Genomic DNA, 10,400 nt, shown 5'->3' on the forward strand with positions numbered 1-10,400 from the left:
CCCGTTCCGTAGCTACTTAGATGCCCTTAATACTATCAACTTTAACAGCTTGAAAGAAAGAAGAACTCAGCTTTGCTGTAAATATATTCAGGAGATGACGCAAAAGGACCACCCTATTAACTTCCTCAAGCCGAGAACAGCATGTAGTGGTCATAGTTACAACTCGCGGGCCAGCGACAACAATAGAAATATTGTTTACGCTGATAGAAGTTGCTGCCGGACCAAGCGTTCAGGTTTCTTTATTTCATTCACTAGTAAGTATGTGAAAAAGTAAATAATTACTTTTGACATTTTTATTGCCTCTATAGTAGTAGTAGTGTTAATTATTTGTTGATTATTAATTTATAGCCCTTTAACTCACTTAATTCTGCAAAGCGGCAAATAAACGAATCAGAAGTGTTTTGAAAGTAACTTTGTTGGAGGTATGAGAATCATCCTCTTTCTCATGAAAAAAAGGCTTTAGTTTTAACTGAACGCTGCGAAATAATTTTTCTACGCCTTGTTTAACTGAGAATTCGTCCGTTGTTTTAGAAATAGGAACAAAATTTAAGGCCTTACCGAGGACGAATTTTTCTGAATTGGAAATAGAAAGATTTTCTGAAATGGTAGTTACACTTGCGAACTGGCCGTCTAGGGTGTACATTTACACTTTGAATCTGAAGCGTTTCGAAAGTGTCTTTGTTCGAAATGTTAGAATCATCCTCTTTTTCAAAATGGACATCCATTTTTAGGTTTTTGCTTGTTTTGTTATATTTCGCATGATTAGCGGCGCGCTAAGTGAGTTGTTGTTTCCTTACCACTAACAGAGACCGGTAGAATGTAACCGGAAATATTGAAAAAGAATGCGTAGAACGATTGAAAAACAGTGATGTAATTAACTATGTAATTGCTAGTGAAATCGCGTGTTAAGATTAACGCTAAGATTTGTCTAACAGACCCATGCAACAGGAATTAGTGGGATCAACCAACTAGGAAATTAATGAACAACTAAGCCCTATCCGACCACAACGGACCTACGTATCTGGGTGTGGGTATCTGTAGCCAATAAAAGTGGCACTTGGCATGAAGAAAGGCTTTTAATTGGACGCGGCGAAGAAATTTTTCTACTTCTTGTTTAACTGACACTTCGTTACAAAGGAGCTACGCCGCCAGGCAATCGCAAATTATCTTTTTCCTTTTCCCCCTATTAGCAAAGATCTAGCATTCCGTTCAACCTTTCTCACTTTTGCTAAAACTAGGTTTTGTAGCCACATCAATTTTATTGGCCGTTGTATTCATTCTGAAGTTATTCCTGAAGGTTTTCGCTCCAATTTTCATGCATCTTCTTTTACTAATCAATGTCGTCACCTAATCCAGTTCGCTCAAGATTCTCTCAGTTTATGCAACATTGTGAGACCCACTTTCAGCGATATGTGTTAAAAATGTAATCACCTCAACGAACAAATTCTACCGATTGTGGCTCTGAACTTAACAAAATCTGTCCAGCCGTTTTAGTACAATCCGTCCGTGCCAAAATTCAGGAAACTAAGTCCAAACTTTCTAACCATTTGAACCAAATTAAGGTCCGAAAACTTGACCAACTTATCGGTCCCCAAATTACTAGCCACTCATCACCAGAAAGCCACAAAACTGTACCATTCCAGAAAATCTTTATCTTCCCTATTTGGAAAAATCCGTCCTCAGCAGGGGCTTAAATTTTGTTCCCATTTCTAAAACAACGGACGAATTCTCAGTTAAACAAGACGTAGAAAAGATCCTTCACGACGTTTAATTAAGCCTTTTTTTCATGGCAAAGAGGAAGACTATAACACCTCGAACAAAGACACGTTTGAAAACATCAGATTCCTCTAGTAAAAAAGTTCTCAGGAGTTAATCTGAACGACAACTCTACGACAATAAACCAAACTCGTTTACTTCAGATTTGATGTAAATTAAAGCGAGAACTTAATTCCGCGCAGATCTTTTAATTTTGTACTTTACTTAAACACCAGTGTCAAAAGGAAAGAAGAAATTATCAGCAAATCTCTGTTCACGTAATTAGTCACCTTTTAATTTTGATTTGTAAAGAACATGAAATTCAAGCAAGTAACTTTTTAACACTCAATCATAAATTTACATTTCAATACTTCTAACTTTGTAGTCTGATAAGTTAAATAAGTTTAAAGCTCATTCGGTCATTCACTAGCGATATCCGATATCTGTGTTATGTATATGGTGAAGGTAAGCAGCTCACTAGAATTGAGAAAATTTGTTTTGCAAACACGGGTTGCACAGCAACAATATTCAGTTCACACTTGGTATACATGGTGTAATCACTTTGAAGTAGCAGGAAGTATGAAATGTCTTCCTGATATTTAAGTATAAGTGTTTCTAGCAGTAAAATAAAATAAACTAAAACCTCAAAGAAATTCTTGGCGATAATTAAGAACTTAAATGAGTAAATATTCTCAAAACATATGGTTTATCTGATGATATTATGACAGACGAACATTTTGGAGGGTCCATTAATATATTTACCTTTAGGGTGAATAGTGCATTATTTACTCTATTTTTAATACAAGATTTTTAAGGGTCTTTATTCCATGACCAGATACGGGGTGATATGTGGATCTGAATGAAATATGAATTTTAATATAATCCTGAATCAGGACTTTCTTCATTGGAGAGGTCAAGTTCCAACTGGGAAGTCAAAATGAAGACATCTGTTAGTTTGGCTTTATTTGGCTTTGTGCTCGCTGTCGGCTTTTCAGTTGCAGTAGCTGAAAATCCTTTGACCAAAATGGCAGACGAATTTGAAGCAGAAAAACGTCGAGAGTATGTTACATAAAGAAAATAACTATAAATTAAATCATTAAAAGAGCAATAAAATAGATTTCATAAAGGCGCTACATCTACGGAGTTTCTCCTGTTTCTCCAGGAAAAAGAAAAGAATACTGTATGATCAGGAAATTCTACCAATGACAATTCATTGAGCTAGCGTCGAGAACTAAAAATTAGACTTATCTTTACTTTCCGTTTTTCACCACTATGTCCTTCGAACGCAACGTAACTTAATCATCTAGCATACTTGAAAGACTTACTTTTCAAAAAACCTGCTCTTTAAAAATAATGGAATTAAAAGTTAAGCTTATAAATGAATTACTTGCTTTGCTTCATTCTGTTTGACGGTCCTGAAAGTTATCAATGGAAATAGTGAGAACGGTGAAACTCGACCCTGGGCCTCATTTGAACAATTAATTATTCTGTCGCAGTGGCAATGGGTTTGTTTTTGCATTTTCAATGTTTTTAGTGAAGAATGCTTGATAGAGAATGACGAATAGCTCGATGCAGAAGACCTAGAGGACTATGAAAAGGCAATTCCCAGAAGGTAGGTCGACTGAAATGGTTAGACTTGCTTCTCGTATAACATCTGCAAAGAGCTAGACGTTGTAGCCTTCTCGGATAAGGTTATAAGACGTTTCCTGCATCTTCTCTGTACTGATTAGTAGGGAGATGTTAAAGAACCTTACACACTTCTCGCCGAGATTGGGAATCGTAGTTCCCGGTGTTGTGGTCTGACCATGATATATACTATACACGTCCCCATTTAGAGCAGCTTTATAAACAAATAATTCGTCGACGGCTATCTTTTGCAATTTTTTTCCTGCACTCAGTGAAAACGACGTGGCAACCGAAAATAAGGAGTTTGACGAAGGAGCATTCGACAATGACGATGCTGGAGACGAAATTAGTGACACAGATGACGTAACAGCAATAGAAAAATTAGCTGATCCCTTTTGATATAGACGTTGGTATAGTCATAAAGAATGTACAGACCGCGCAGACGCTTTCGACCTCATCATCATCGCAGATTTCGCGGTTAACGAAGACCAGTTCAGTGATGGAATGAACAAACGCCTGGTGAAGTTGAGTGGAAAAAAAGAAAAGGAATGGTACGTGTAGCTCCTAGTTATTATACAATTTCTCCTTCTTAGGTTCTTGCTCCTTCTTAAGTTCTTAGAGATGTATAGAGAAGGGTATGGAAAATATATATACAGCTGATTTTAGCCGGAGTGTAAAGGATAAAGAGTCACCTTTATCAGTAGCCATGATTTTTCTCTTCCCTGCAGGTCTTGATGAATGTCCAACTTAAAAATGCATGGAGAACTTAAGACAACTCATGACAAGACAGCTTGTTCTATTTTTTAAATAAAATGGGAAGTAATGCAGAAATACTGAAAGAAAACGTTGTAATTTGCTTTTAACTTCGCGTCATAAAAATAAAGAAAGTTCACTAATACCTGGCTGTATTGTTTTTGTTATATCAACTAAGTTAAAATTATAAATCGGCCATAGTAAAAAGTTAAAAGGCTGACGTTTCGAGCGTTAACCATTGGTCAATGCGAACGGAGGAGTTGTGGATTGTGTGTGCGTTTATATGCAGAAAGTGGAGTTACCATTCCAGAAAATCTTTTACTTTCCGATTCAGAAAAATCCGTCCTCAGTAAGGGCTTAAATTTTGTTCCCATTCCTAAAACAACCGACGAATTATTAGTTAAACAAGACGTAGAAAAATCTCTTCGCCGCGTTCAATTAAAAGCCTTTTTCATGACAAAGAGGATAATTCTAACATCTCGAATAAAGATACTTTCGAAACACATCAGATTCGAAAGTCTAAGCGGAATTCGCCATGGAGCCAGTTCACATCATTAGATTTTTTATCAGAAAACGTGGCCACGATATTGACAAACTTAAATTCAATGTAACACAAAGTTTTCCAATCTGTCTTCTGAAGAGTGGTCGGCACTAAAAGCCTAGAAAAAAACATAGACATTGTTCTCAAAGCGGCCGACAAAGGCCGGTAGGGTAGGGTAGTTATTTGGGCAGTAGGGTAGTTATTTGGTGGACCGACCTTTCTTGAAAAGAAGCTTTGCAGCAACTCTCTGATTCCTCTTTTTATCAAAAGATTGACAAAGGTCTCATTGCCATTCATCAAAACACTGTAAAAATACGATTAACGAAGACATAGGTAAACAAGAATTGCCGGCCACTGCAGAAGATTTCATCATGACCATTCCTAGAACTTCTTGTATTTACTTTTTACCTAAAAATTCACAAACCTAACAACCCAGATCGGCCCATCGTCTCGACTTAAAGTTGCTCCACCGAACTTATTTCCGGCTATTTAGACAAAATTATAGCTCCCATCCTCAAAACTTTACCAACATATATCAAAGACAGCCAATATGTTTTTCGCGACTATAATCTTCATGACCAAGGCAAACCTCTTTTCACTATTGATATTACGTCTCTTTATGCTGTCATTCCCAATAGCGAGGGTCTTCTGGCCCTCAAACATTTTTTAATCGACGCACTGTTTAGGAACCTAGATCTGAAATGCTACTTCCTCTAGCCGAACTAGTGCTTAACCGCCTTCCGGTCAATTCAATTGGTTGAGCGCTGGACTGTTGTGCGGGAGGTCGAGGGTTCAAGCCCCGGCCCGACCAACACTCACGGTCTTAAAATAACTGAGGAGAATGTGCTACCTTTCTGTAACATCAAGAAATGGATAGACATTCTAGTATTCTTGGATAACGACGAATAAACTGTAGGGCCCGTCTCTTGCATCTATTAATTAGTGCATTTGTTTAGGCAGTGGACGTTAAAGAACCCACTTACGAGATTACTGCGATGTGGTCTGGCCTGTTTACTGGGAATTTGGGGGAGGAGGCATCTGTTAGATTCGCCTTTAATTGATTGTAAACTGCTCAGCAGTCTCGGAAAGTCCTCCGCACAGTGTTGTAAGGCGCCATGAGCTCAGGACATGAGCGTTATATAAATAATATTATTATTATTATTATTATTATTATTATTATTATCATTATTATTATTATTATTACTTCGCAGAAAATTCAACTGAATGCTTCATTCTAATCAAGCAACACAGGGCGAAAACAGTAACCTGTGAGCCATGGAGTGAAAATTCAATATACATTAACTAATCCTAAAAAGCTTTTACGTTGGGTATACGGTCCTCCTTCTAACAGGAACTCAAACTGCCACCTCGAAATTCCAGGCAATATTCAACGTTCCCGAGAGCACTGCCCTCTACATCTCTCGCAGTACGTCTGTTCTTCTGCCTCCCACCATCATGACATCCAGCTCCCGTGACCACCCCCCCGAGGGCATCCGTTATGATGTTATATGACAATCAGACAGAATTATCACAAGGGTTATTGTTGGGTTATTTGCCCAACATCAGATAGATAGATAGATAGATAGATAGATAGATAGATAGATAGATAGATGGATAGATAGATAGATATACTGGTTTATTAAAATCACATCGCAGTAAAATACTGAGTTGTGGAATTTTTTTACAAACTACTACTTAACAATGATTCGCCGAAGGCAAGGTGAATATCGTCGAATAATCCCCGAGACGAAGTCGAGGGGATTATTCGACAATATTCACCTTGCCTTCGGCGAATAATTGTTTTAGTATAATTTCAGAGGTGAAAAACAGAGAAATTTCTAAAATCATAACATTTTACTATCATTTATTAACATTTTATTTTAACATTTTAAATAAACCGCGTCATATAAGGAACCGCTCGACTATTCAGATTGCTGGAAACTCTTTGCTCAGCTCTGAAATTATACTAATATACAAATATAAAATGTGATGACTTAAAGTTCTATCAAAAGTTCTCTACAGCCGCACCCTTCACGAAAAACGAATGAGCAAAACGCTTTGTCTTGGCTGCTGGTACATTGTACGTTCTTTGGCGCCTTAAATTATAATGAGGGCTATGGGCTTCAGGAATTAAGTAATGTAGTTTACTGTTCTGATTCTCGCTGATTGATTTAAATAACGACTTTGTAATGTCATCGTGATGTTCCCTGATAGAAGTCAAACAGGCGCGCTCTAACGCTTCCTCGTACAGCATCAAACAAACCTATCAAAAATATACACATAAAAACAGACATTTTTAATTTAAGTTAAGAGAGATGATTCACATAAAACTATAAAGAAATTTTCCACATAATTAATTAAAAATAACTTGATTGTTAAATAATTTCACAAAGCTTCACAAATTATGAATATTTAGTATGTAGTAATAGTAATAGTAATCAAAGTTTAAAGTCTTTACGTGGGGCATGGTTACCCATATTGCCCGAGCCAGAGGTTCATGTATGAAACGCAAGAAAACAACCCACCCATCCCACCCCAGGGGAAGACATCCATCACACAGTAATCTCGTGCGTGGGAAATTAACGTCTCCTACCCCTAACCCATAGATACAGGATGGGAGAAATCTAGTTCCAAGGATAGAGGAGGTAATAGGGGAAAAGTGGGTCCATACAGATTTCACACGGGGGCAATTGAGAAAACATTGATCTATAGTTTCTTTACAGGAACAGAAGGCGCACCTATCTGAGTCGATTTAAGAGATTTACCTTTGATCAGGAAATTCAAAATGCCGAGACCGCCACTGCTAAGAGATTGGTGGCAGGACGCTCGGCTAACCGTTTCAACTCGACAACCCCAGACAAATGGCCAGATTAAAGCGTTCATCTTAGTTATTACCCATTTTGGGACACACAAAACTGTAGAGAGATATAGGAGCTTCCTAATTCCGGGGGTGTTAACGATGAGTGATCGGTCGACAAGAGAAAGAGAGCTGGATTTCCATAAATTTAGATGTTTTTCTAATTTCTCTAGTTTTGGCTGCCACTTATCTAATTCAGTATCGCGGCTGAAAACAACACCTAGAATTTTATTTTTTGTCACCCATTTGAGGCCAAGTGGTTGGTCGTGGCGCCTACGCCACGCCCCCAACCCCATGGCCCCTGTTTTCGTGAAATTAAGGCGTGCCCCAGAGCCACGCTCGTAAATATTAATCATGTTAAATAGAACTTGCAGACAGCGATAAGATTTCACTATACAGGTCGTATCGTCAGCATAATTTCCACCTTTATAGCAGAGACCATGTGCGCCCGGTAGGAGAAAGCCTTCGACTTCAGGATTATTTCGGATCTTGCATGCAAGAGTTTCAACGCACAAAACATAGAGCAGGAGAGACAGGGAATCCCCATGTCTTACCCCACGAGACAGAGGAATCGCATCGGTTAGCCATTCATTAATAATAACACGCATATTGGCCCCATTATATAAAGTGTTGATCCAAAAACAAAAAGACGGGCCAAAACCAAAACGGGGTAAGAGACTGTACAGAAAGGTGCGATTAACGCGATCGAAGGCTTTCTCTTGATCTAAACTGAGCAAAATGCCGGTTTCATTCGTGCGGTCGATGTAATCTAAGATATCTCTAAGTAAGTGTAAGTTTGAAGTAATTTTGCGTCCGGGCATAGAACAAGTTTGATCAGGGTCAACGATATATTCCAGAACTTTAGAGAGTCGAAGAGAGAGAACTTTTGAGCATAACTTATAATCAACGTTTAAGAGGGAAATCGGACGCCAATTTTTCAGATTCTTACGATCTCCTTTCTTAAAAATAACGCGTGTGTTGCTCATCTTCATGGAATTACACATCTCTCCGGTTTGGTAGTATGCATTTAAGACTCGACATAAATGTGGAGCTAAACGATCCAAAAATCTGGCGTAGAATTCAACCGAAAGGCCATCAGGGCCAGGCGATTTATTCCTATTCATATTTTTCATAGCGAGAGTAAGTTCGTCAAAGGTGATTTCGCCTTCATAAGATGACGCCTGATCAAAAGTTAATTTCCGTGATAGAGAAGATAAAAGATCTTCTTGAAGAGCAGCATCTATCGGTTCTTCGGAAAAGAGCTGAGTGTAGAAATCGATATGAGCTTTTTCAATCTCTTCTTGGGAGGAGACTTCGATACCGGTAGAATCATAAACCGAAAAGATGTTGGATCGTTGAGGTTTAATTCTTTGTAAATTAAAAAAAAGTACCGACTGGGGCGTTCGCCTTCCTCTAGCCATTCTGCTCTACTACGAATAATGACTCCTTCGACTTGTTTAGTTCGAGGGGCTTTCACAACGACATTCGGTGTTAGAAATTAAAGGGATAACGGAATTGTCTCCGTCATTTAAACGTTGACGAAGACGGATCAATTTGTTCGTCAAAGTCACCTGGTCTCTTTTCACTTGTCTTCGCTTTTTACGGGAAAAGGAGATCGTTCTTCTTTAATAGACTGTTTTAAAAACTCCGACCAATCTTGGAGACACGGAAAACAAGATAAAAAATGTACATGATCATCGATTCGTTTCTCTATAGAAGCGCAAAAATCCTTATCGTTCGAAAGAGAGTTGTTAAAACACCAAACGCCTGAACCGCGTTTTACAGCTGTGGGAATATGAAAGTTAAGAAAAACAAAATTGTGGTCTGATATCGAACAAGGGCGAATGTCACACTTAACGTTGGGTGATAATGAATCTTTCAAAATTAAAAACTTGTCAAGTCTACTCCCAGTTGACCGTGTGGAATTAAACCACGTAAATTCTCTTGATCTTGGATGCAACTTTCGCCAAACACCTGAAAGGGCGAAATCACTTTTTAAAGATTCGTAGTCTTTGTGTACAGAGATATTCCCACCAAATTTATCGAGAGCGCTGTCGTAACAATTAAAATCTCCTCCGATTATAGTCGTAGAGGAAGGAATGAGAAAATCATGAATCGAAGCAAAAAAACTTTTCCGTTCGGTAGGATTGGTAGGAGCGTAGATATTGACTAGGTTAATATCAAAGTCGTTGCACCTAATCAAAACACTGACAGTACGACCTTGTGAGTCCTTCTTCCAAGATACGATTTCGTTCGAGCATTTCGAAGAAATCAAGGTGGGGGTAGTTTCCTTTCGACTTGGAGATACATCGGATGATTTTCTTTTGAGATCGTGAGTGGTTTCCCTCTCATTTTCGGTTTCAGGGGTATCCGGTGGATGAGACGAGGCTGTGGTAGGAACAGGTATCGATAAGCGTGGCTTTCCAGTGGTGAGCGTAGGTGTAGAAGGCTTACGAGTGCAGGCAAGGGACAGATCATGCAAGCGAGCAGGTGTACGACGGGGTGATGGCTTGATGGGTTTGGGAGCAATGAAACCATGAGGATCCAGGATCGGAGAATCAGAAGAAATGGATGACGGTTGAGAAGATTGTTCAGAGAGATCGTGCGAGGGCAGTTCGGGTTGAGAGTGTTGCTGTTCAGGTTGAGAGTGTTCCAAAGGCTGTTCGGGTTGAGAATGTTGCTCAGACTGTTCAGGTTGAGAGGGTGGCTGAGTCTCGTTAAAATCATCGGGCGGTGGAGGGGATGGAGGATCTTGCGTACAGATGTCGGCGGATGGTGAAGGATTTTGAGTACAATTTTCGTCGGTGGATGGTGGAGGATTTTGCGTACAATTTTCGTTGATGGGTGATTTTGGGGGCAGAAGAACAG

General features: G+C 39.0%; 1 pseudogene; it reads left to right on the forward strand.

The window, feature by feature from the left end:
• The first annotated feature begins 2,667 nt into the window (after nucleotides 1-2,667).
• LOC148720692 (uncharacterized) lies at nucleotides 2,668-4,259 on the forward strand (annotated as a pseudogene).
• Nucleotides 4,260-10,400: the final 6,141 nt, after the last annotated feature.

Source organism: Stylophora pistillata, chromosome 11 (genome assembly GCF_964205215.1).
Source record: "Stylophora pistillata chromosome 11, jaStyPist1.2, whole genome shotgun sequence".
Lineage (NCBI taxonomy): Eukaryota > Metazoa > Cnidaria > Anthozoa > Scleractinia > Pocilloporidae > Stylophora > Stylophora pistillata.